The following is a 27,898-nucleotide window of genomic DNA, read 5'->3' as shown; positions in this document are numbered from 1 at the left end:
TATTTTTAAATGGAAGTCATGAGAAATCACTATTTGAGATGCCTCTAAATTCCTTGAAAAGAATTCACAATTCATTAAGTGTTGACCGCAAATTATATTTTTACGTGTGAATTATATTCCTCAAAAACCATGAGTTTAAAGAGTAAAAAATAAAATAAAATAAACAACGTGTGATTAATACTACCATTTTTATTGTAAATACAATATTTATCTACCCAAAAAGCGAATTGCGTAAAAAACTTAGGAAAACAATTGATTTAATAAACGAAGAAATATTTTTTGAAGAATTTTCATTGTTATATTTGGAGCAAACGCTATTTACACATTTTTTGACTTAAAATGTTACAATCTATAAATCCCATCCTTCTTTAACACCACTTGTTTTTAGTCCGAGGTTATAATTGTTTGGTTAATTTTGCTTACGAAGATTGAGTTTGAGATAAATAAACCAATTCTTATTCTCTGCCTATGCGAATATTTGCAAATACTAACTCTATATTTTGTAAAAAATTCATTGACATTATTTCATACATTAAAAGAAATGAGTTGATCGCGTTCCTAAAATAACTAAGCCATTTGTTATTAAGAAAGAGAACTAATCTACCAATTGATTTAATAAGACGATATCACATATAACGTAAACATACATCATGACATGTTCGCAATATTCCAGCATTGTAATAGTAATGGATTATATTAATTCACCTTTCAACTATGGGTTATACACATAACCGTTATTACGCCATATACGAACAAAGTACGACTGACATCATTTAGTCTTAAACAAAATTGGATATTTGACAGAATAAGCTAGTAATGTAATTTCTGGGTAGTTCCGTACTATTCTTTACTTAACTAACAGTATCACAAGATTTAATTAATGGTCAACTTTCTGTCATGTTCCCTATCTCAACAATTCAAACAGTAAATGTCATCACTAGTCCTCAAAACATATATGATTATCGTGGAATTTATTACTCCAGAATGTTAATTAGTTAATAGTTTATCATGTCAAGTATAATACTATATTAACCAACTAAAACAAAACTGAAACTTAAACTAATAAAATTTAAATGAGTAGAAGACATCCTTATAATTCCAAACTTCATTTACTTGTCATGTTGAAGCTTTTCATGACATGAATTTACAGATATGTACCTGATATTGGAAGCAAAAGAAAATGATGATGAGAATTAGCGGTAGTAATAACAATACAACAACAACAATCCAGCAGCAGTAACAACCCAGGAACAGAGTTTGCAAACCAGTAGAACAGTAATCCCAAAAACAAAAGTTTTAAGCTTGGAATGAAACAACAACCATTAATACTAATTTCAAAGAAAGAAAGAAAGCAGAAGATTTTTTAGTTTTTATTTTTATTTTGAAAGCTTAAATATTTTTCGGAATTTTTCTTTCTCTTAAATGTTCAGCCCTTTTTTTTCTCTCTTCTATTCTCTGTCCGTTTTTTCTCTCTATCTGTCTGTGTATTTTTTCTTGTCTCTCTTCTTTCTATTCTGATTTCAAGACTTCTTATAACTCATCCCATAAATCTTTCCATTAATTAAAATCAATACTTTTCTCTACCCAACCCATTATCTTCCCACTCATCCCCATTACATTAAATAAACATATCACACCACCCCATTATATTTTGTCCCCCATGCCTAACATAAATAAATACAAGATTCCCCCCACTAAATTTTGTCTTGTCCCCCATGCTTCATATAAACAACCATATCACAACCCACCCCATTTCATTTTGTCCCCCATGCTTCATATAAATAATTACAAAATGTACAATTCCTAAACTACCCCTCCGACCCTATTACAAATTACTATTTTACCCCCGAAAGTATTATAAATTACCAAACTACCCATCAGCTATAACACATCAATTAATCAAACTTAACCAAAATATAGACAATATGATTAATTTCTAACAATGTTCAAACAACAAATTTCATGAACATGATTTCTTCAACATTTCAACAACAAATCACATGAACATGATTTCTTCAACATTTCAACAACAAATCACATGAACACAAATTGAACAACAAAGAACAACTAAAATTTGATTGAACAATATTTTAGCAACAAACAATCCTATTTTCGGATTAAACAACAACAACAAACAAGTATATTTAGATTTCTAAATTCAATAATATTGAACTTAAAATCAACTACTCTAACAACATTACAACAAACAATTCCTATATTAAACTTAAACAAGATTATGAGACAAATTCAAGAAATAATCATAAATGATAAACAAGAAATCAAACTATACAAAATTCGGATTCAAGATCATCCAAACAAAGTATGAACATGAATGAATCTATTTTAACACAACAAACATGACGGATTAAAATGATTAAATCAATATATTTCCTTTAACACAACTAAATTCTTTTTAGACAAATAACAAGATCGACGAATAAACAATTATGAACTTAAGCATGAACTTAACAATATTAACAATTTCTAACAATACATAAACACATGAAACAAATTGAAGAAATAGTTAATTAAATTTCAATTTGAATCTAGCAAACATTAGACTAACAACTTTTACCTAAACAATAAAACAAACATGAAAAACCACTAATTAAATTTCCATTTGAAATCTGAAAATTAACTCAATCAAAACACATGAACAAAAATAAAAATTAATTCAACGATGAACAACGAACAAAACAAGAATCAAATATTTAACGATTTTAACTTTGAGAAATATAAAAACGAAATATGGACAAAAATAAAACTCAAAAACAACTAACCGGAGATGAATCAACGACGAACTCGATTGTAAACAAATTTGTCCGGGCTTCGACTCAACGAAAGACCTTCGAACTTTGACGAAACGAAGAGGAAAGGAGTAACAGCAGCAGCTACTGCCGCGACGAGCAGCAGCAATTTGTCGAGGAGGACGTCGGGAGAAGAAGCATCGGCAGAAGCGGCGTGAAGCCATAGCCGCGGGGAGCTGAAACGGAGGAAGCAACATCGCTTCACAGTAGAGCTGGTCGACGCACCTGTGCGTGCTCGTCCATGGCGGAGATCAGCAGCTCGGAGGAGAAGGAATAGTAGCAACACGAGTAACAGAAACGTGAGCAGCAGTGCTGGTCATGGCGAAGAGGCAGCAGCGACGCAGCAACACGACAGAGCAACGATGGAGCTCGTTTTTGGGCTGGTTTCGAGCAGCTCTCATTGCTGCGTTTTAGAGAACGGAGCAGCTTGGTCGCTTGGACTTGAGGTTGAGAAGATGGAAGCAGAAGGACCTCCATGGATGACGAAGGAACAGCAGTAGCAGCTGCAATGACTGGAAGAAAATGCAGCAACAATGGCGGACATGAAGCTACTCCAATGGTCATTTGGTTTCGACAACGGGAAATGGGGGGGGGGGGGGAAGCAGCCATGGCTGCTCGTGTTGGGGTCGATGGGACGATGGAAAATGTCGTGTGTGTGTGTGTGTGTTGAGGTGGTGGAGGCGTGAGGAAGGGCAGCCATGGGAGGTGGAGAAGCTTGAGGAAGAAGAAGAAGATAGGAGGGGTGGGGGCGGATGACTTAGGTTTTTTTAGGGTTTGTTTTTTTCCTTTTGTTTTGTTTTACAAGATAGGGGGGTGTTGGGTTATGGACTGGGTTGACCCAGTTCGAAATGGACTAGGTCGTAGGGAAGATTGGGCCATTTTTTGGGCATGTGGCTTGAAATCAAAGAAGAGGCCCAATTCCGACTTTCTTTATATTTTTGCTCTCTTTTCTTCCTTTATTATTCTAAAACTAAATTATAAAAATACTTAAACTATTATTAAGAATTAAATTAAGTTATAAAAGTGCAAATTAACTCCCAATAACAATTAACGCACAATTAAGTAATAATTAAGCATAAAATTGTATATTTGGACATTAAATGCTAAAAATGCAAACGATGCCTATTTTTGTAATTTTTAATTTTTGTAAAACAAATTTAATTACTAACAATTGTAGAATTAAATCCTACATGCAAAATGCGACATATTTTTGTATTTTTTATTAATTTAGCAAATAAACACGCACAGACAAATACAAATAATTATTCAAAATATCACAAAATATCACAAAATTGCACACCAAAGAAAAATCATTTTATTTTTGGATTTTTTGGGAGTAATTCTCATATAGGGCAAAAATCACGTGCTTACAATAATGACCATACCGAGTCCTGAAAGCGGTCTTCGAGATATCTGGCTCTCGAATCTTCAACTGATGGTATCCTGAGCGCCAGTCAATCTTAGAAAACACCCATACACCCTGAAGCTGGTCAAACAGATTATCAATACGAGGCAAAGGATAACGGTTCTTAACTGTAACTTTGTTCAACTGGCGATAATCAATACACATACACATAGAACCATCCTTTTTCTTCACAAACAAGACAGGAGCACCCCAAGGTGATACACTAGGCCGAATAAAACCCTTATCAATCAATTCTTGTAGCTGATCCTTCAACTCAGGAGGAGCCATACGATACAGAGGGATAGAAATGGGCTGAGTGCCCAACAATAAATCAATGCCAAAATCAATATCTCTATCCGGCGGCATGCCCGAAAGATTAGCTGGAAACACATCGGGAAAATCCCGTACTACTAAGACTAAATCAACTGAAGGGGTATCAATACTGACATCTCTCACATAGGCTAAATACGCTTCACACCCCTTCTCAACCATACACTAAGCTTTATGAAAAGAAATAACTCTACTTGGAGTGTGATCTAAAGTATCCCTCCACTCAACACGCGGTACACCTGGCATAGCCAGCGTCACGGTTTTGGCGTGACAATCAAGGACAGTATAATGGGGCGACAATCAGTCCATGCCCAAGATAATGTCAAAATCTACCGTGCTGAGCAACAATAAATCGGATCTGGTCTCAAAACCACTAAGATCAACCAAACACGACTGATAAATGCGGTCCACAACAAGAGAATCTCCCACAGGAGTAGAAATATAAACATGGGAACTCAAAGAATCCCGAGGTATACCCAAATACGGAGCAAAATAAGAAGACACATAAGAGTAAGTGGAGCCTGGATCGAATAGAACCGATGCATCTCTATGACAAACCAGTATAATACCTATGATGACAGAATCAGAGGCAACAACTTCAGTACGGGCAGGAAGGGCATAGTATCTGGCCTGGCCTCCCCCTCTAGGGAGACCTCTACCTCCCCAACCTCTACCTCTAGCTGGCTGAGCAGGTGGGGTAGCAACTGGAGCTGTAACCATAGCCTGAGAACTTTGCGGGGCACGCTGTGGCTAAGAAGTCTGTGGAGGTGCACCCCTCCCAAGTCTGGGGCACTCCCTCACCATATGGCGTGTGTCACCACACTCAAAACAAGATCTGGGAGGACGTGGTGGCTGTGACTAGCTCGGGCCAAGTCTGCTGGACTGACCTTTGAAAGCACCTTGCGCATGAGGCACGCTAGATACCGGTGGTGCATAATAAGGCTCTTGAGGCCTAGGAGGAGCTAGAATACCACTGGCTACTGGAAACGCTGAATGAATAAGGCGACTCATATAACCCCTACCATGACGACCTGCAACTGGGGCACGAGCACCAGAATAATGGCCTGACTCTCGAGACCTCTTGGCCTCCCTCTCCTCTCTCTCCCTAGCATGCATACCCTCAATCATCCTAGCAATGCTCACCACCTGCTGATAAGAAATGTCCATCTCCAACTCACGAGCAATTCTAGACCTGATGCTAGGAATAAGGCCCTCAATAAACCGGCGAACCCTCTCGCAAATAGTAGAAACCGAGGCTGGGGCATGTCTAGCCAAACTAGTGTAACGGACTACATACTCTGAGACAGTCATAGTACCCTGGCGCAAATGCTCAAACTCTGCACGCCACGCGTCCCTGAGGCTCTGAGGAACATACTCTCTCAGGAGCAGATCTGAAAACTGAGCCCAAGTCAGTGAAGCAGCCTCATCCGGACTATCTAACTCATAGGTGTACCACCACTCATAGGTGGCTCCTTGAAGCTGGAAAGTAGTAAAGGAAACCCCGCTCGATCCTAACATAGCCATGGTACGGAGAATGCGGTAACACTCATCTAGAAATCCCAGAGCATCATCCGATGCTAGACCACTGAATACAGGAGGCTTGTACTTCTGAACCTCTCAAGCCTCAGTTGCTCATCCTCGGAAACCGCTGCCCTGTCCTCGGGCTAATCTCGGACTACAGGTTGTACAAGAATAATCTCACGGACCTGCTCAACATGCACTCGCTGCTCAAGAGTGTGGGCGTCGGAAGTCTATGTTTCTCCCCCGGCTTGAGATGTGGCTGCAGTTAGGGGAAGCAACCCTGCCTGAGCCAAAGTGGTGTACATGCTCATGAACTGCGCTAGAGTCTCCTGAAGAGCTGGAATTGTAGTAGTAGTAGGCGTATCAGGTGTATCAGGTGCCTGGACTCTGGCTGGAACTGCTGGTGGTACCTCGGCGGCAGCTCGCGCAGGTGCTCTGGCTACACCACGTGCACGTCCTCGGCCTCTACTCTTATGAACCTAGATCTCTGATACCAACTTGTCACGACCCCGGTTCGCCCTCCGTGAACCATCATGACGACACCTAGTCTTTACGACTAGGTAAGCCTAAAATGCGGAAGATAAACCAATTTGCAGAAGAATACAATTTAAAATAGAAATAATATAATAAAATAGAGTTTAAAAGTGCCGCTCGGCATACAAAATATAACTCTCAAATCTAATATATGTCTCTCCCAAAACCCGGAAACCCATGAATCACAATCTAAGAGATACATAAGAAACCCATGAATCACAAGCTAAAGATATTACATACTGCTCTAACTCCAGAATAGTCTAAAACAAGTAAATACAAAATGGTTGTAGCTACAATGAGAATAGAGAGAGACTCGTCGGTCTGCATACGTGGAAAATATACCTCAAAGTCTCTGATGGGTCGCCTCGCCTCAAGGATGGTAAGTCTGAGTCAAGGTACCTGGATCTGCACATGAAAAACATGCGCAGAAAGGGCATGGGTACACCACAATGGTACTCAGTAAGTACCAAGCCTAACCTCAGTCGGGTAGTGACGAGGAAGGTCAGCGCCCTACTGAGGTTAAATAAAATATAAAGTTCAACAGTGTAGAACAGAACAGTATAAATAAGTGCAACAATAAAAGTAACACAAGATATAAAGAGCAACAACAACTATTACAGAGGCAAGGTAAACATAGAAAGAAATACGGTTCAACATCAAAATAACAATTAGGGATCCCCCAGGATACCATGTTGTATTCCCAAATATACATATCCAATGGATTTCCCGGGATCCCCTCCCGTAGTCCAACTCATAGTGCGGGGGGATCTACCGGAATCCCGTTCTATAGTCCCAAATGTAAATACCTAGTACTGGGGGAATCTACTAGGTGCGTTCCCGTAGTTCCATATAACTGTGCAGGGGGATCCGGAATCCCACATCCGTAGTCCCAAAAAAACAGACAAGGGAGAGCTACCAGAATCCCACATCCGTAGTCCCAATATAAATACATACCAGCAACAGGAAAATGTTCAGAAATGCAAATTTCATATTAAGGCAAACAAGTAATTCTATCCTAGCGTGCGGCACAAAATTCAAGTAAGGCAGTTTTAGAAAATACAGTAATTAAATCACTTAGACATGCTTTCCTAAGCTAACAACATGCTTAATAGTGCAAGTAATAAAAACAGGAAAGGAAACTTACTAGTAATTACTTAATGAAAACATGATTTCCAACAATTAGCACAAGTACGCAGTCGTCACCTCACGTACAAGGCATCTCAATTACCAAATATACCAAATCTTAAGGGGAAGGTCCCCCACACAAGGTTAGACAAGCCACTTGCCTCGAACCAGCTCAAGATCAATTCGAAATCACGTTCTTGCCACAAGTATCCGACTCCAAATGGCCCAAATCTATTCAATTCAATTGCATAATGTAAATAACACTTCAAGTAACTGATTCTACAATTAAATTCTAAGCTAATACGCGAAATTAAGTAAAATGACCAAAATACCCCTCGGGCCCACGTCTCAGAATCGGGTAAAATTTATATTTTCAGAATCCTCATACTCTCACGAGTTCATGCATACCAAAATTATCCAAATCTAAGGTCAAATTCCCAATCAAAAGTCGAATTCTAGGTCTAAGAACTTTCTTCCAACTTTTCCCCAATTTTATCTCCAATACTAAATTAAATGATGAAGCTAACTATAGATTGATGGAATATAACTAGAAAGGGTTAAAGAATTGTTACCCACGGATCTCCTCTTCAATTTTCTCTCAAAATTGACCTCTCCCGAGCTCCAAATTGAATTTCCAACTTTTGAAACTAAACCCTCAAAATTTCATATTTCTGCCCAGCTGTTACCGCATTTGCGTTCCTGGGACCGCATCTGCCTTCCCACTTTTGGGGAACAATGGTTGCTTCTGTGACTTCTCACTTAAAGCCAGTTTTTGCTTCTGCAGTAGACCATCCGTACCAACGGTCTCGCAGGTGCGATTCCCTTCTCGCACCTATGGCTCCTGCTGGACCACAAAGCCGTTTCTGCGACACCGCACTTGCTGTACCCAAACCGTAGGTGCAGTTATGATAGAAAACCAGCTGAAGCTGCAACCTCAAACTCCAAAATCCTTTCGTCAACCATTCGAAATCATCCCGAGGCCCCTGGGACCTCAACCAAAAGCACCAACAAGTCTAATACTACTGTCCAAACTTGCACCAATCCTTAAAACACCTAAAACAACATCGAAATGACGAATCAACCACAGATTCAAGCTTAAGAACTCCAAAACTCTAGAAATACGCTTTCGATCAAAAAGTCTATCAAAACTCGTCCGAATGACCTAAAATTTTGCACACACGTCACATTCAACACTACTGAGCTACTAAAACTTCCGAAATTCCATTCCGAGCCTCGGATCAAAATCTCACTATCTAACCGGAAACTTCAAAATTCGACCTTTCGCCATTTCAAGCCTAAATTAGCTACGGACCTCCAAAACACAATCCGAACATGCCCCTAAGCCCGAAATCACCCAACGAAGCTAACAGAACCATCAAATTTCTATTCCGAGGCCGTCTTCATACTGCTTTGACTATAGTCAACTTTCCAACACTTAAGCTCTCATTTAGGGACTAAGTGTCCCAAAACTCTGCGAAACTCAAAACCTAACATCCCGACAAGTTCAAAATAGCAGAAATAAACACGGGGAAAGCAGTTAATAGGGGATCGAGGCATAAATTCTTAATACGACCGGCCGGGTCGTCACATTGCAGTAGTTCACATTAGCTGGAGTTCGGGCTGGACTTTGTTCATTTGAAAAGTGTACCAAGTGTGTTAGGTTCCCTATCTGGTTCTTGACAATAAGTTTGTTAGATCATCAAAACATAAGGTAAAGACATTGAAAGACCATCATTTTCCCCTTTTTGATGATGACAAACTTAGGCATTGATAACATTTATTTAGAGCAGAAATAACCAGATGAGGTAACAGAAACTTCACAAGTTCCCCCTGACCTTTTGCTTTTGATTCCCCCTTAATCGGATCCCTGTTTCAATCAATTTCCATTGCATATGCATTTTATACTAATTTTATACTATATTTCCCCCTTTTGGCATCATTAAAAATACACAAGCAGGCAAACAACATAAAGAAGTCTAACACAGCCAACTCATACCATATATGTGCACACAACATGACAGAAAAAGAAGCCAAAGGAAAACAATATTGTACAAGCAAAAAAAAGAGGAGCTGTTTCATTGATATGAACAATGGACTGAGCAAACAGGAGCAATAACGGTGAAATCCAACATGCCATCAACAATAAGACAAACAAAAAGAGAAACAACAGCCACAACTGTGCACTAAGAGGTTTCTAAGGGCCACTAGAATAGGGAGACTTGGAGAAAGAGGTAGCAAGGGTTTTAAGAACCAAGTCCATACGAGCATTTGCAAACAGCTGCTCTTCAAGCAGTTTTATGCGAAGCTTATCATTTTTCATTGTCAAGCGGGCAACTTCTTCATTTGTGGAATTAACAGAACCAGGTCCCCTAACAGCTTGACTGAGCTGAGTTTCTAGTATGGAATTCTGAGCCCTCAACCTCCTGATATCTTCGGAAGCAGCATTTTGAGCATTGATCAGCTGAGAAATGGTCGAGGTGCTTCCACCAACCTTTTCTACGCACTCACATTCCTCCAGAGTGGTTTTGGAGAAGGTTTGCTTGCGTGTGCCCACTTTGGGATTAGCCAAAGGAACCTTGTAGAACTTAAACACTCAAGTGAGGAGAAAGCCATATAGAAGCCCGTGATTGCCACCTTTAAAGTTTGCCATCTTTTGCATATGTTCTATCATGATTGCTGGAAGATTGATCGGGACAAACTCATCAAGAGCCTCCATTAAGACCAGATCAGACTTTGAAGCGATAGACCACCTCTCAACACGAGGTAAAAACACCTTATTGACCAACTCAAAGAGAAGCTGAACTCAGGAAGTAGTGCCTTCTTATGCACCCATTCCCCCTGCTAAACAGCTTGCTCTTTCATGATAGCTCTACGAAAGTTAGCACCACATGCACCCTTGACTGAGGACACCCCTTCACATGGAATTTGGAGAACCTTCCCCAATGTTGAAGCGTCAAGCACAATGTCTACTCCATTTACTAGAACACAGATGTGATCCCCCTCAATAGTGAAGAGAGATGCGTAGAAATTTTATACCGCATCTTCGTACACCTTAGGCACATCCTCTTGAAACAAATGCTTCCATTGCTGAAATTCCACCATCTCCAGAACTTGCCTCCTACCTGCCATCTATGAGATTTCCGAATCAAACATACGATGTCACAAGACTTTCTGAGTTCTCAATCTCTCCTGCCAAAGACCACTGTCACTAGGTATGGTCTTCATAGAACCAGGTCCCTTCCTTCATCAGACTTCCCTTTCTGGCTTGCAACCCCACTTCCCTTTCCAGTTTACAACCCCCAGAGTATCTCCTTCAGACATAGCTTGCTCAACTACAACCTTCTTAGACTTACTGCTACCCTTTATGGATGTTCCACTTTGTTTTTAAATAGATTCATTAGAAGCTCCAACCACAGACTTCTGGATTTTTGTACATCGTTTTACTAAGGAACTGGGTTCCTCTATAACATCTTCATCAACCTCAACCACTGGAATGCTTTTGTCAGACACAATTCCCCCTGTTTTATCAACTTCTTCTTCTTTTTCTTAACACTTCTCTTATTTTTCTGCAAGGAAGACTCGAAAGTCTCTTTCTGTTGCAACTTAGTAGTGAGTCATTTGGAAGAGGATTCAAGAGTCTCTGTTGGTTTGTGCATCTTAAACCGCACGATGAGAACCATATCATCTTCATCAACAGGGATCTCACTAGGTGTAATGGATTCTAAAGGCTTAGGATAAACAAGAAGTTCCTGAGTTGATTTAACTGGAAGAGAATCAGGTTCTCCAAAAGGTTTTTCTGTGACTGTTTCATGGACTGGAGACTCGAAGAGTACCAAGGTTCTTTCATCGCCTAGGAATGGAGTTTCTTCCCCCCTGAGACTCATACAAGAGGGATGATCTTTCATTCAAAAGACTCTCAGCAGTGATAGCAATGATATTGTATGCTGCTTCCTTTTCTGGTGACTTTGTGAGAGCCACTGAGTCCAAAATGGAGGAATTCAAATACTGATCAGGATCATCCTCAGATACCTCTGACACCTGAGTGGTAACACTTCCTGAGTGCTCTTTGGTGAGATCAGAAGAAGGGGGAGACATGGGGTTTTCAACACATAGAAGGGAGACAGAGTTTGACGGAGAAGGAAAAACAATAGGAAATGAGGAGGAAACAGGTGTGGGTGTAGTAGTATTGGGGATAGTGGAAGAGTGGATTTCTAGAGATGAATTTAAAGAGGATGGGGGAGTGGAAGTGGTGTTGATGATATGAGAAGGAAGAGATTGTTCGTTTGCCATTGTAGAAGGATGTAGTAGAGAATTTGAGTGAGAGATAAGTTAGGAACGAATCATAGAGATACAGAGGAGATGCAGGTTCAGGACTGCTATGAGAGAAAGAGAGTTTTGTGGGAAGACGGGCTAATAATGAGAAGGGAGAGAAACGGATTCTGAAAGGTTTTGAAACGGCGGCAGGTTCATGGGAATACGTAACGTGCAGAGCAGGTGAAAGGATTTGAAAGATAAGATGTGACATGCAGACTCTGAAAAGTAGAATGATGTGGAAGTTGAATTAATTTTGTTAACCCTTTTTGAGAAAGCATGCGAAAAACAAACACATTACTACTAACCTGTGGTACATGAACTTGATTCCCGAATAGTTTTTGAAAAAGATTTTAGCAGCTCTTCTTTTGCAGTTCAGCATTGTACCTTTAGCTTCTATGATCATCATACGTGTTTACTTGCAACCGTATCGATGTGAGTTAGGCTTAGCCAGAAAACATTTTAGCTAGTTTTACCTGAAGGTGATTTTTATAGCCAATTGATGAGGTATCAGGTTCTCAATTAAGTTTCAATAGCCCCAGCTTCACCCTGTTTCTTTCAAAATATTCCCCGCTTAATGTTTTGGTGAGGATATCTGCAATTTCATGTTCTTGTGCAGCAAAATCTCATACAAATAAGTCCCCTTTTCACATTATTTCTGAGGCAAGGTATTTGACATCAACGTGTTTGGTCCTCTTGCTAGACCGGGTTCTTTGCCATTTTAAGATCATCTGCTTCAGTTGTTGAGAGAACTACTAGGCTGTATTTCCTCGTACCCCATGAGATTAACCATGATCCAATGGAATGAGTCATTCCAGATGTGCTCTTCTTTACCATCGGATAACCTTGTTTCCTTCAAAATGATGCAGTTCCTCTTGCATTGCTGAATGCCAATCAGCATGCTTCAAGGCTTTCTTGATGATTTTCGGTTCTATCTGGAATAGAAATACAGAGAAGGCTAGGGAATTTCTGCCTTTTAATTTTGTCTGAATCCGGAATTAAGGGGGTGATTATGTTATCAAGTGGATGAGATATTTTGTGTTTCCACTTGAGAACTGAAGTTTTATTAGTAGAGGAACTGCGTAAATTAAGTGGATTTCCCTGCACTCCTTGTTCTGCTACTTGTGGAGTACCTTGCACTATATCTCCAACTCTTTCTTCAGCTTCAGTGATAGTAAATAAAGTATCAGGTTCCTCTTGAGAAGTTAAAGAAGATGTTGCATTTTCTTTACCTGTCTCCTTCATCTGACTCATCATATCAGCCTTGCCATTTGAAACATCAGATATTTCCCCAGGAACCAAAAGTGGTTCTTTATCTGCTTCCTCCCTTGTTAGAAGAGGGAGTCTTGTTGAATAGCTCATGACCACTTTCTTCCACACATTGTGTCCTTTTGTTGCAGACTTTGCTTTGAGAGGAATATCTCAGAAAGATTCCTTCATCGCTTTTTGCATCAAATTTCCCAAGCTGGTCTGTTCCGTTGTTGAGAACATAGCGTTTGCATCCAAAGGTTCTTAGATGAGTTATCTTTGATTTTTCTTCCGTTAAGCAGCTCATAGGGGGTTTTGTTTAGGGGGGACCTGATCATAAACCTGTTCACCAAGTAGCAAGCAGTGTTTATTGCTTCTGCCCAGAATTTTTGGAGATTCCATTATCGATGAGCATTGTCCATGCCATGTCTTCCAGAGTTCTGTTCTTCCTTTCACCAATCACTATTTCGCTGTGGAATCCTTGGTGCTGATTGGTAACTGTGCGTACTTTTGATAAGAACTCTGTCACACCTCCTTCTTTACCCGAAAAGGGATATAAGGGAGTTTTTTCAATTAAAGTGACAATAATTGAAATGGGATTAATTATTCAATTCAGAGTTGCCACTTGGGATAATTTATGATGTCCCAAGTCACCATTTATTTCTAAATCCCAAATCGAGAAAATTTGACTCTTATTTATGGTCTGCAAAACCAGAAGACCAAGTAAGGAATTCTGTTAACCCGGGAGAAGGTGTTAGGCATTCCCGAATTCCGTGGTTTTAGCACGGTCGCTTAGCTATTTATATTTGGCTTATTTTATCTAATTACTCATTTTAGGACCTATGTTTATTTTACCTTTTTACCGCTACTAATCACTTGGTGACCCGTATCTAAAGAATTAACTTAAGACGAGTTACGCGTACGTATACTCGTTTAGTTTGGTGCGTCAAAATCATATCACGCGTACGTGTACACAATTAATAACACTTTATTATTATTAATAAAGTTTGGCCGAAGTTGCGCGAACGCATACCTCGATTTATTTTGAAAATCGTAAATATGTAACGCGAACGTGTACACAATCACGATGATAGATTAAGTCACGCCTAAAACATTTCTATGAATATTTATTAATTATTCTTCCTAAACTTTGAGATTATTGTAAGGTAAGAGTTATGGAGTAAATTTGTGGAGTAGGGTATACGATTACGATGTTATTGGGCTTGACATAATTTATTATTTTGCCCAATCTAATTCTACTCAATACTTTTAAGTGTAAAAGGTTCACTACTTTTCAATTCTTCAGTCACTTCCCATGGCCCACAAATTTTCACTTACAACCCAATTTTAACTTCACTCTCTCAGAAATCAAGCATACAAAATAATTCTCAAAGAGAAAACTTCTAACAAGCAACTTAAACAAATGCATTATATTAAGGAAAAACCCACAAACATAAAATTCATCATTGACAAATCACCTAATAGAACCAAACTTGATTAACCCCATCCACTGTTTCTATTCAACTTTTAATTATATGAACTTAGTAACAACTCAACATTAATTACACAAATTAAATAACAAAACTCAACATTAAATACACAAACTTAATAACCAAACCTCAACATTACACACCCATTAACACAAGACGGCAAATCCAAATAACAAAATATGAACCATTTAATCAGTGACAAGCAATTTAGAAGAAGAAAGATCGAAACAATTTGTGAAGAAAAAAGAAAAATAAGCTGACCTTTATGCTAAACAATTTGATGTCGAACACTGTTGAAATTTCACGGCCAAAGAAACCTTGAAACAGAGCCTCTAAACTACACTTCGCCGGCGACCTCAAAACTCGATTGAAGATGGTGTTTTAATGGTGTTTTGGGGGCATTTTTGCTGGTTAGATGTGCTGAGTTTTGGAGTTTTTAGGGGCATGTTTTTGTGGTTAAGAGCTACGAATATGGCCAGCCTTCATGGCTGTTTTGAAGGGAGGAAAACAGAGGTGTTTGGATAGTGTTGAGGTTGCTGATTTGGTGGTGAACACAGAGGTTCATAGTTGCATTTTCAGGCATATTTTCAGCTTTATTTTTGGAGCTTTTGAGCAGTTTTTCAATGACTTTTCATGGAGATTCAAGGAGCTTTTTTACAAGGCTTAAATGGAAGAAAGATTAGTGATTGATGATGAGGAAGAAGGGAAGAAGAGAGAGATATGGTGCTTCGTTTTTTTCAATTTGTGCCTTCCCCCTCCCTCTATTTTTTTGCTTCCTCCTCTGGTCTGTTTTTAGCCTTTTCTATTCCCCAATTTTTGCTAGCCTCTCTTTTTCATTTTTTCCAGATCCCCTTTCACTTTTTTTGTTTTGTTTTCCCCCCAATCCTTGTGTGTGAGTGTTTGTATATATATTCATTTATTTTGGCAGGAAAAAGAATTTCCCAGAAAGATCGTGGGGCCTCTTGACAAAAAAATGTGAGTGGGAATTCAATGGGGATGCATGTGAGTGAATTGTGAGATTGTGCAAAAGAATTGGTTATCCCATTTTATCTTTTTGTGAGGGTCCACACATAAAGAGTGGAAAAAATCTTTCTCTCATTAATTAATTCCCCTTCTTTTCTTTTGATACAGGAAAGTGACATGATTTCCTTCCTTTCTTCTCTTTCCTCATTCTTTTTTTTTGTGTTTTTGCTTGTTTGTTGTTTTTTTTCTTTTTCCTTTATTCTAAAGATGAACTAAAAAATAGCTTTATAAAGATACTAGTATATTTAAGATAATGAAATATTAAGAGGAGACATATAGTTATTATATAATGGAATTTAAATACTACTCATTATATACTAAGAACCTACAACTTTAAAACTAAAATAAATAAATATATTTTTTTTGTAATTTTCTTCTTATCTTTATGGAAATAAAATGTCAATACTATTTTTGTATTTTTTTATGAAAGGCAGATAAACTGAAAATAACTAGATAAAATATTAATTAGCTAAATAAAAGAAAAACATTTTTGTAATTTTTATTTTTATGATAAAATAAAGTAAAAGAGTCAAAACTAGTTAAAATAGCAATATTTGACTTAATCTAAATATTTAAATGCTAAATGTGTAAAATCTCGAGAAGGGTAAAAAATTACATGTCTACAACTGTCCCTCTTTGACTGGAAACACAAAGAGTTTTCAGACATAGAACGACGAGACAGGTTTTTTGACCCGACCCTTATTTAGAGAGATTAAAAACTAAAAAAAAGAGAATGTGACCGAGCCCTAGTATCTGAGCTGCCTACATATCCTTGGCTATAAAGGAATCATGCCACGTGTAGTTCAGAAGTGAATGAGGTGATGGAGTGTACCGAGGTGGAGAGCTGAGTGAGGTTTCGTTCCGCCGAGGTTCCGGCCCGCGGTCCTGTTATTACATCAAAATCAAAAATGAAAAAGACTAACTAAGCCTATCAGATACGAGTTACAAGATTCCTATCTATGAGCCTTCTGAAGCTTGATCTTGAGTCTTGGTTGATTCTTCATGCGGACTCTGGTCTGAATCTTGACGCTTGTTAGCTGTAGGTGTTGGTTCAATCTTCTTCAGCTTTTTCAGATCAAGACGGGACATGTAGAGCTTGTGACTTCAATTATGTCTTGAGCAGTCCACATCTTTTCTCTACTTCTGCACTTTGGATTAACTTTTCTTTTTTTTTCTTTTATTCTTGATTGAGACTTTTTTTTGGTTATCTCGGACTGTCGACTCGCATTTTTGAGGCGAGCTTCCACTACTTCTATCTTGAATTGAATTCTGAAATGACTTCCCTTGTTCTCTAGGTGGTCGCCTGCTACTGAATTGAAATTTGAAGTGATTCTGAAATGAATTCCCTTGTTCTCCAGGTGGGCGCCTTCCTACTACAACAAAACAGACAAAACAAAAGAAACTTTTCTGCCCCAGTTTGCACTAGGAAGATTTGTGAGTTGTTAGTGAAACTATAAATCACCTACGCTACTGATGAAGGATGCAATAATAAGAGTAAAATTAATGACTCGACTAGGATGTGCGTCTCCTAAAAATGATTGAGCTTGTGCAACTATAAACTAAGCTTGACTAAAGTAAAGACTAACCCTATTCTCCAGGCGGGGCCCTTGATTTCAAGAAAACTAAATATTGATAACGTAAGAAAACTAAAAATTGACCTTTTTTTTTCAAATTCAGACTTCCCCCTTTTAAAAAAAAAATATTATCCTAGGAGAAAATTCATTGGACTGAGTTTTCTATCTTAGGAGAAAGATTCATCAGACTAAGATTTTGATTCTAGGAGAAAGTTCATCAGATTAGGTCTCTTTTCTTCTTATTTTTGGTATCTTAGGAAAAAGATTCATCAGACTAAGATTTTGATCCTAGGAGAAAGTTCCTCAGACTAGGTCTCTTTCTGGTATCTTAGGCGAAAGATTCATTAGACTAAGATTTTAATCCTTGGAGAAAGATTCATCAGACTAGGTTTTCTATCTTAGGAGAAAGATTCATCAGACTAAGATTTCGATCCTAGGAGAAAATTCATTAAACTAGGTCACTTTTTTGTTACCTTAGGAGAAAGATTCATCAGACTAGGTTTTCTATCTTAGGAGAAAAATTCATCAGACTAAGATTTCGATCCTAGGAGAAAATTCATCACACTAGGTCCATTTCTTTTGTTAACTTATGAGAAAGATTCATCACACTAAGACTTTGATCCTAGGAGAAAATTCATCAAACTAGGTCATTTTTTTTTGTTATCTTAGGAGAAAGATTCATCAGACTAAGATTTTGATCCTAGGAGAAAGTTTATCAGACTAGGTTTCTTTTCCTTCTTTTTTTGTATCTTAGGAGAAAGATTCATCAGACTAAGATTTCTATCATATGAGAAAGTTCATCAGACTAGATTTTCTATCTTAGGAGACAGACTCATCAGACTAAGATTTTTATTAGGAGGAAAATCCATCAGACTAGGACTTTTTATCCTAGGAGAAAAAAAAATGGGAAGATCAACGACGAGATTTTATGCACAATAGCAAGGCAAATAAAGGCAAAGATTTGAGAAACTTCCCTTTGTCGGCTCTTCTCCTCTTTTTTTTGAACCACTTTCCTTGCACTGCTTTGTTCCTGTTTAAACAAAGAAAATTTTTGTCAGATTCAAAAGTGGTGGTTGGCTTGTGGCCTTGAGTCTTGAGCAGCTTGGCTTTTGCTCGATCAGCCTGAGTCGATCTCAAGAAACTTTTGTTCTGCACCACCTCTGATTGTTTCACACCCAGTACCATTTGTATTTGTAACTCAAATAGCCTTATCCCAACTGGAGATCTTTGCTTAGGTGACCTTTTTTGATATCTTGAATGACTTCCTGCTTTTGAGTAATTTGTTTGTTAGAGAGAATCACCAGTTATCTTTGCTTGCGCCAAATAGGCTGACAAGAATCTTTTGCGGGAGGCTTTTCTTGAATCCTCAAGGCACATTGACAGTAACAACCGAGTGTGCTGGCCAAATTTACTTTGTGCAACTGAAAATCTGGTAGCAGATTTTGAAATCTTTTCTTGCTTGTTTTGACAAGGACTGACTCGGAGTGAAGGACACAATGATGCAAAGAAACAAGTATTAACAAGAAATGCCCATGTCGGAAGGACAGAAGGAAGAGTTTTTTTTCCTTTTCTATTTTTTTCTTTGTTTTTTTCCCAATAACTAGCCTTAATAGTCATGACATGTATTTTGGACTCAATGGCCTGATCTATCAAACTAATCCAATTTTCCCTTTTGCCATTCTTATGACCTTTGAAGTCGGGCTTGTTTGTGTCAATCTTTCGCATTATCTTCACGACTCACTTTCGACTAGTGGTGCCCCGAGGGATTTTCACCAATAAATCTCTTTCATTTGTTCATCTCTGCTTACTGTCGTCTTACAATGCCCGTGAGAGTTTTCACTAGTAAGACTCTCTCATTTTTTTTCTTTTTCTCCATTGATTTCTTGAGCAACTTAACAGTATTCTATGTCGTGTGACAACCATTGCTCATTGCATGCTTCTCTTTGCATTTTTTGAAGTCATATCGGGAGGTCGTTATTTGGAATGATTTTGGATAGGGTTGAAAAGAAAGGACGTTATGATGACTCGAAATAGACTCAAAATAAAAGGGGGTTATAGACTTACAACTTCTTGGAATCGACTCTTTCAAAAGTGAAATAAAATCTTTGCCCCAGTTTCAGCTATTGGGGATTTTTTGGAATTTTTTTTTGAATTCTTATTTGGTTAGACCGAACCGTGAAGCTTCCTACGTATCCTTTTTTAAAGAATCAGGTCGAACGTAGTTCAAACATCTGACCTAACTATTTTTTTTTCATCTTTCTCTTTTTTTCTTTTTTTTTTCGCTTTTTTCTCTTTTTTTTTTCAAAACAAGTTGCCCCAACTTTTATTTTCTGGGGACATGGACCTTTGAGTATTTTTTTTTTCTTTTTCGCTTTTTTTTCTTTCCTTTTTTTTTTCAAAACAAGTTGCCCCAACTTTTATTTTCTGGGGACATGGACCTTTGACTTTTTTTTTCTTTTTTTTGAACCTTTCTAAGAGTTGCCCCAGTTTATACTCTTGGGGAATAGACTTCTCTTTTTTTTGCATCATTTTTCATTTTTTTATTGGACTTTTAACTCTAAACTTGATTCCAAAAGAGGGTGGTCAAAGAAAATAACACAGGCTCAAAATGGGTAACAAAGGGTATAAAGTGTTTGGTAGTAGAAAGAGGGCCTCCCAGCCTCGAGAATGCCAAACATATTATCTTTTCGCGATCACAACATTGACGAACATGTCTGTCTTCTTGGTGTGTCATGGTTACAAGGCACTTTCCATCCCTTACTGCCAAACTTTCCAACAGACTTCAATTGATTTTTCCTCAACCCGATCTTCATAATGATTTTGAAGGTAAAGATTCTTAACCTTCACAGGTCTGACTATTCTAGTTCCACTTGAATTTTACTCGGGCTTAATTCCATGGTATTTCAACTCTTTTTCATCCTCAAAAGTGCCTTTTCCTCAGTTGTCCAATTCAAGCTTAAATCAATTTTCTAAGATCTGGCCAAAAATTCCGCATGCATGTCATATCACTAAAACTAGCGGGAAAAGAACTGAGCATGGAAGGACACAAAATGAAAAACTCTATTTTATTGAGTAAACAACAAGACAAATAACCTAAAATCTGAGTTACAACCCTAAAATAACCCGGCTAATGAAAATAGCAACAAAACCAGACATATAAGACTCACACAAACGAAATAGAGTGATAGAAGGGTTTGACTCAATAAAACAAATAAAATCTGGATCTCAACCCTGAAATAACCCAGAAAATAGAAAAAACATCAAAACAAGCTACCAAGATTCCTTCCTAATGAGGAGAGAATGACTTTTTCAATTGCTAAGCTTGACATTTAGCCACAAATTTGCTCATCAGAATCACCATGGCCTTCTCCAATTTCAGTCGGCAAGTTCCCAAGAGGATTTTTATTTTCCATGTCACCACGCATCATCCCCACAGAGTGTGCATCATCATGTGGAGGTAAAAGATTCTGTGTGATGTTCTAGGTGTCATTGTCTTGGATCACAATTAGTTATTCCTGGATCATCCTTTCTATTTCTCTTTTCAAATTCCGACAGCTTTCAACATCGTGCCCTTGGGCATTGGAATGGTATTCACACCTTTTAGAAGGGTCAAAGCTTTTTGCACGTGGGTCCAAATGATTTGGAGGAATAGGTGCAATCATGTCATAATGCTTTAATTTCTCAAACAAGCTTGCATAAGACTCTCATATTGGTGTAAAATTATATTTCAACCTTTGTTCCCCTTTATACCCCTTGCTTGGATGAGGGTTATAGGGCACTTGAAAATTTGGTGGAGACTGACAGAGACTTTGGGGTGCGAGTGCTTGCCTTCTGGGGTGTCTTGGTGGTGGGACAACATACTCAAGTGGAGCAAAAGAGTATTGTGGGTTTTGAGGTGGGTAATAGTGCTCAGGAAAATCATCGAAAATTATACAAGGCTGGTCATACCTTCAAGATGTTCTCTTAGGACCTCTTCTCAACCCTGATGTCATCATGATTTCCTCCTCCTTCTCATTCATGGCACAAAAATTACTAGATTCAATTTGGACTGCCTGAGTTGCAGCTTTGAGAGCTGCTTGACTTATAATTCTGCATGTCTTAAGGTCATTCTCTATCATTTCTCCCATTTTGATTGCTTCCGAGAAAGATTTGCCAATTGCGGACATCATGTTTTGAAAGTAATCTGGCTCTTGAGCATGGAGGAAGATAGTGATTAGCTTATGGTCATCCATGGGTGGCTTAACTCTAGCCGCTTGCTCTCTCCATTTAATGGCATATTCCCTGAAACTTTCAGTTAGTTATTTCTTCATGTTAGAAAGGGAATTGCGGTCTAGGGCAATGTCGATGTTGTATTGGAACTGTTTGACAAAGGCCTGAGCCATGTCATCCTAGACATACCAGCGAGATGTGTCTTGATCCATAAACTATTCGGAGGCTACTCCTGTAAGGCTTTCCCCAAAATAAGCCATCAATAATACTTCCTTTCCTCCCCCACCTCTTAGTTGATTGCAATACCTTTTCAGGTGGGCTATGGGGTCTCCATGTCCATCATACTTTTCAAATTTGGAAGTCTTGAAACCAGGTGGCAAGTGGACATCGGGGAACATACATAAATCCTTGAAGGCAATGCTCTTCTGACCAGCCAACCCTTGTATGTTTTTCAACTGTTGTTCTAAGTTTTTCACTCTTTGGGTCATTTCTTCCTATGCCATCTTTCGGGCAGGCTTTCAATGTTTGCAGGAAGATCAAACAAGTACGAGTGGTACTCAGGAGAGTGGTACTACTCTTGTTGGGTAGCAAATTGTGACTCATGAGTTTTCTTCTGCACCACCGTCGGTTGTGGGATAGTGAAGACGGGCATAACAGTAGTGGTTGTCTGATTGGTTGTCAATGGAAAACTTTGGGAGCATGCAACATAAGTTCCAGTTGTAGTCGTACAGTTGGGATAAGGACTGAACCCAGGTGGATAGGATTGATCAGACAATGAGGTCGGAATGGCAGTAGTCGAGATAGGTGTGAACTCTGGGAAACCATGAGAAGAAAAAGGCGGTCCTTGTCCATTGGCCCATGCTTGACACATTTCAGTCATTTTTTATTTCAGTATTCTATTTTCCTCAACCATAGTAGACTCTTGTTGAACCCTCTGACTCTGAGTCTCTTGAGCATTTGTAATAGCTTCGATGTCGGTTGTCAATGACATTTTCCCTTGGAGCTTGTGTTGCCAGCCTACCACAAACCAACCACCTTAAACTTTATTCACAATTCAAAACAAGAGACACGTTAGAATGGACTCAGTCAGTCCTTATTGTTATCATTCTTTTTCATTTTTTTTTAATTTTTCATTTTATCATTTTTTTTATTTTTTTAGCGGTTGATCGAACCTGATGTGGGTTGCGTACGTATCATGTGGGAACATGAATCAGATCTTGCGTAGTTCGGGAAGATTAAGAATAAAGGAAATAAACTAAATCTTTTTTTTAGACTTTGAATTTCTTTTCTTTTTAAATTTTTGAAAGAAAGACTTATAAAGAAGAAAGAAAATATTTTTTGATTTAGATTTTTTTTTTTGGAATTTCGAAAGAAAAACTTCTAAAGAAGAAAGAAAATACATTTGGATTTTTGGACTTTTATGTTAAAATTATGAAAGAAAGACTTCTAAAGAAAATATTTTTGAATCTTGAATTTTCTTTTCTACTTTCGAAATAAAAACTTCAAAAGAAGAATGAAAATATTTTTGGACTTTTTAGAAGAAATTAAAAGAAAATATTTTTGGATTTTTTGAAAATTGGGGCCTTAAAGAACGACTTTTCTAAATAATAAAGTAAAGGAAAATATTTTTGGGTTTTTAAAAATTGGGGGTCGGAACCGATGAGATTTTCCTACGTATCTCACATCCGGTGGGCATCAGACTCGCATAGTTCGGTAAATTTTGACGGAACATGGAAACATGGTCCTTGAAAATTTTGGCTCATTTTGAAATGACTTTTCTTTTTTTTTTTCCAGAATTTCGGAAGAGTTTCAAGATTTTCAAATACCTATCTTACTCTTGTTTTTTCTCTTGATTTTCTTTTCCTAGCCAATCGACATGCAAGCCGAAACAACAAAATGTTCACATAGAACGTATGATGCATCAGGATGATATGTTATTTTGGGTATACCTGTCCTAGATAGACTCAACCCCTGTGTTGAGTCCCCAATATCAAATGCACGTGATGCAAATAAACGTTCCTACTTGGGATCCGGCATGAGGTTACGTTATTCTAAGTTTAAACCTGGGGTTGTGTTCTAAACCTGGCTTACCCGAGTGGACAACTAGAGCAGAAGAGGGGGCAACGTACCGGGAGCACGAAAGTCTACCCGGCCATGTTGCTGGCCCAACCTCATTATTTTTGGCATGACTTATAACATAAAAAGTGGACCACGCGAACGTGTGCACCGTTTTTTAGAAGACTGAGAAGGGAGGCGTAGGGAGATAGTTTAATACAGTTCAAGTAATATCAAAGCGGTAAATAAACGGCAATTACCACACTAGGTCCACAAAATACAGTAATATCAACAATAAATAAAACCAAGTAAAAATCATATTAACAAGCTCGAATTCTTGAACCCTGAACCAAAAATTCTGGGTTCTCGAACCTAGCAGAGTTGCCAGAGCTGTCACACCTCCTTTTTCTACCCCGGAAGGGGATATAAGGGAGTTTTTCTAATTAAAGTGGCAATAATCGAAATGGGTTTAATTATTCAATTCAGAGTCGCCATTTGGGATAATTTATGGTGTCCTAAGTCACCGGTTTGTTTTTAAATCCCATATCAAGGAAATTTGACTCTTATTTATGGTCTGCGATATCAAAAGATCGAGTAAGGAATTCTGTTAATCCGGGAAAAGGTGTTAGGCATTCCCGAGATCCGTGGTTTTAACACGGTCACTTAGAAATTTATACTTGGCTTATTTTATCTAATTAGCCATTTTAGGACCTATGTTTATTTTACCGCTACTAATCACTTGGTTACCCCTATCTAAAGAATTAACTTAAGACGAGTTACAAGTACGTATACTCGTTTAGTTTGGTGCGTCAAAATCATGTCACGCGTACGTGTACACAATTAATAACACTTTATTATTATTAAGAAAGTTTGGCCGAAGTTGCGCGAACGCATACCTCGATTTATTTTGAAAATCATAAATATGTCATGCGAACGTGTACACAATCACGATGATAGATTAAGTCACGCCTAAAGCATTTCTACAAATATTTATTAGTTATTCTTCCTAAACTTTGAGATTATTGTAAGGTAAGAGTTATGAAATAAATTTGTGGAGATGGGTATATGATTACGACGTTATTGGGCTTGACAAATTTATTATTTTGCCCAAACTAGTTCAACTCAATACTTTTAAGTGTAAAAGGTTCACCACTTTTCTATTCTTCAGTCACTCCCCATGGCCCACAAATTTTCACCTACAACCCAATTTTAACTTCACTCTCTCTCAAAAATCCAGCATACAAAATAATTCTCAAAGAGAAAACTTCTAACAAGCAACTTAAACAAATGCATTAGATTAAGAAAAAAGCCACTAACATAATATTAATCATTGACAAATCACCTAATAGAATTAAACTTAATGCCATCCTCTGTTTCTATTCAAAATTTAATTATATAAACTTAGGAACAACTCAATATTGATTACACAAATTAAATAACAAAACTCAACATTAAATACACAAACTTAATAACCAAACTCAACATTACACACCCATTAACACAAGACGGCAAATTCAAATAACAAATATGAACCATTTAATCAGTGACAAGCAATTATAGAAGAAGAAAGATCAATCCTATTCGTGAAGAATAAAGAAAAATAAGCTGACCTTTATGCTAAACAATTTGATGTCGAACACTGTTGAAATTTCACAGCCAAAGAAACCTTGAAACAGAGCCTCTAAACTACACCTCGCTGGCGACCTCAAAACTCGATTGAAGATGGTGTTTTAATGGTGTTTTGGAGGCATTTTTGCTGGTTAGAGGTGCTGAGTTTTGGAATTTTTTGGGGGCATGTTTTTGTGGTTAAGAGCTGCGAACATGGCCAGCCTTCATGGCTGTTTTGAGGGGAGGAAAACAGAGGTGTTTAGATAGTGTTGAGGCTGTTGATTTGGTGGTGAAAACAGAGGTTCATGGCTGCATTTTCAGGCATATTTTCAGCTCTCTTTTTGGAGTTTTGAGCAGCTTTTCTATGGCTTTTCACGGAGATTCAAGGAGCTTTTTTATATGGTTTAAATGGAAGAAAGATTAGTGATTGATGATGAGGAAGAAGGGAAGAAGCGAGAGATATGGTGCTTTGTTTTTTTTTCAATTTGTGCCTTCCCCCTCCCTCTGTTTTTTTGCTTCCTCCTCAGCTCTGTTTTTAGCCTTTTCTATTCCCCAATTTTTGCTAGCCTCTCTTTTTCGTTTTTTCCAGATCCAGTTTCATTTTTTTTTTTGTTTTGTTTTTGCCCCAATCCCTATACGTGAGTTTGTGTATATATTCATTTGTTTTGGCAGGAAAGAGAATTTCCCAGAAAGATCGTGGGGCCTCTTGACAAAAAAACGTGAGTGGAAATTCAATAGGGGTGCATGTGAGTGAAATGTGAGATTGTGCAAAAGAGTTGGTTATCCCATTTTGTCTTTTTTGAGGCGTCCACACATAAAGAGTGGAAAGAATCTTTCTCTCATTAATTAATTCCCCTTCTTTTCTTTTGATATGGGAAAGTGACGTGATTTCCTTTCTTTATTCTCTCTCCTCATTCTTTGTTTTTGTGTTTTTCCTTGTTTGTTGTTTTTTTTCTTTTATTCTAAAGATGAATTAAAAAATAACTTTATAAAGATACTAGCATATTTAAGATAATAAAATATTAAGAGGAGACATATAGTTACTATATTAATGGAATTTAAATACTACTCACTATATACTAAGAACCTACAATTCTAAAACTAAACTAAGTAACTATATTTTTTTTGTAATTTTCTTCTTATCTTTATGGAAATAAAATGTCAATACTATTTTTGTATTTTTTATGAAAGGTAGATAAACTGAAAATAACTAGATAAAATATCAATTAGCTAAATAAAAGAAAAATATTTTTGTAATTTTTTATTTTTGTGATAAAATAAAGTAAAAGAGTCAAAACTAGTTAAAATAGCAATATTAGACCTAAACTAAATATTTAAACGCTAAAATATGTAAAATCTCGGGGAGGGTAAAAAATTACATGTCTACAAACTCTACTTTGTTCTCTTTATCACAGATTTGAGAAACACTCAAGAGACTGTACTTTAGGAAATCGACATAGTACACGTTCTCAATTAAGTGTGAAAGAGACTTTTCAACTTTTCCAACACCGAGAATGTACCCTTTTTTTATGTTCAAAGGATACATTCCCTTCCCTGCAGGGCTTTCAGTGGGAGAAAATCTATGGTGTTTCCAGTCATGTGCTTTTAGCATCCACTGTCCATGAACCATTGGAGTCCGCTACCTCTCACTGTTACCTACACATATAAATTATGGGTTAGATTTAGGAACCCAAACTAGTTTGGGTCCCTTGTTATGAGAAAAAGGATGAATTCGAGCTTTTCTAGTCCATGCAGGCAATATTCGTTTCTTGCGAGTGGTACCTGGTCCTTCTTTAGTAGTCACTTTTTCAGTAAACACTTGGTTTTCTGAACAGATTGAACTCTGGTCTGGCAATTTTCTTTGAAGTGTCCATTGTTCCCACAGTGGGTACAAAACCAGTTATCAGAAACTATAACATACTTGCTATGAGGGTTGTAAGGAGTTTTCTCCTTTTGAAACCCAATTCCCTGCATGTTTCCACTATTATTGAAGTACATGGCAGTGACAACATCTGAGGACCAGGTCCACTTGAGAGATTTTTAAAGATCAGTTTTTACTTTCTTCAGTTCAGCTTGAAGCTGCCTATTTTTCTCAAGTTCACCATATAGACTAGTTTTAACATCATTTAATTCTTTTTCAAGCTTGATGTGTGACTCACTTGCTACTTCTTCCCCTTTTTCAATACTTGCAGGCCTAAATTCTGATTTGAGTCCCTCAATAATTTTTCTCTAGGTCAGTGATTATTACTAAAAAATCATCTCTCTCTTGCTCAGTAGCTGCAATTTTCTCTTCTAGAGTGTGCTTTTCAATGCTAAAGCCTTCTATGATTTCTTTAAAATCAACAACCACTACCATCAAGTCATCTCTCTCATTTTCTACACTATTTATTTATTCATTTAAAGCTTTCTTTTCTTTTTCAAGATTAGCTATGGTCTCATTTACATCAAGTACACAGACCACCATATCGTCTCTAGATTGTTCAACATCTCCTAGCTCTATGGTCAAGATCTCCTTATCATTAATAAGGCTATAATATGCATCAATTAGAACATTTGCTAATGACCTTAATTTCTTAGAAGAGTAAGACTTCATATTTCTTTGAACATCTCTGAAATTTACCTCATCATTTTCATCCTCTTCATCATTGTCAGACTGAG

At 37.7% G+C, this 27,898-nt stretch overlaps 1 long non-coding RNA gene across 1 annotated transcript; it reads right to left on the bottom strand.

The window, feature by feature from the left end:
• Nucleotides 1-954: 954 nt before the first annotated feature.
• On the bottom strand, nt 955-25,979 carry LOC142166308 (uncharacterized). Its single transcript, XR_012696629.1, has 4 exons — nt 15,033-25,979; nt 6,940-7,953; nt 4,193-4,293; nt 955-1,158 (listed from the first exon to the last, which is right to left on the bottom strand). It is a non-coding gene; the product is annotated as an uncharacterized LOC142166308 (long non-coding RNA).
• Nucleotides 25,980-27,898: the final 1,919 nt, after the last annotated feature.

The sequence above is a fragment of the Nicotiana tabacum genome, chromosome 11, assembly GCF_000715075.1.
Source record: "Nicotiana tabacum cultivar K326 chromosome 11, ASM71507v2, whole genome shotgun sequence".
Classification (NCBI taxonomy): domain Eukaryota; kingdom Viridiplantae; phylum Streptophyta; class Magnoliopsida; order Solanales; family Solanaceae; genus Nicotiana; species Nicotiana tabacum.
The sequence above is the reverse complement of the archived record's forward strand: the minus strand, read 5'-3'. Positions and strand labels throughout refer to the sequence as shown.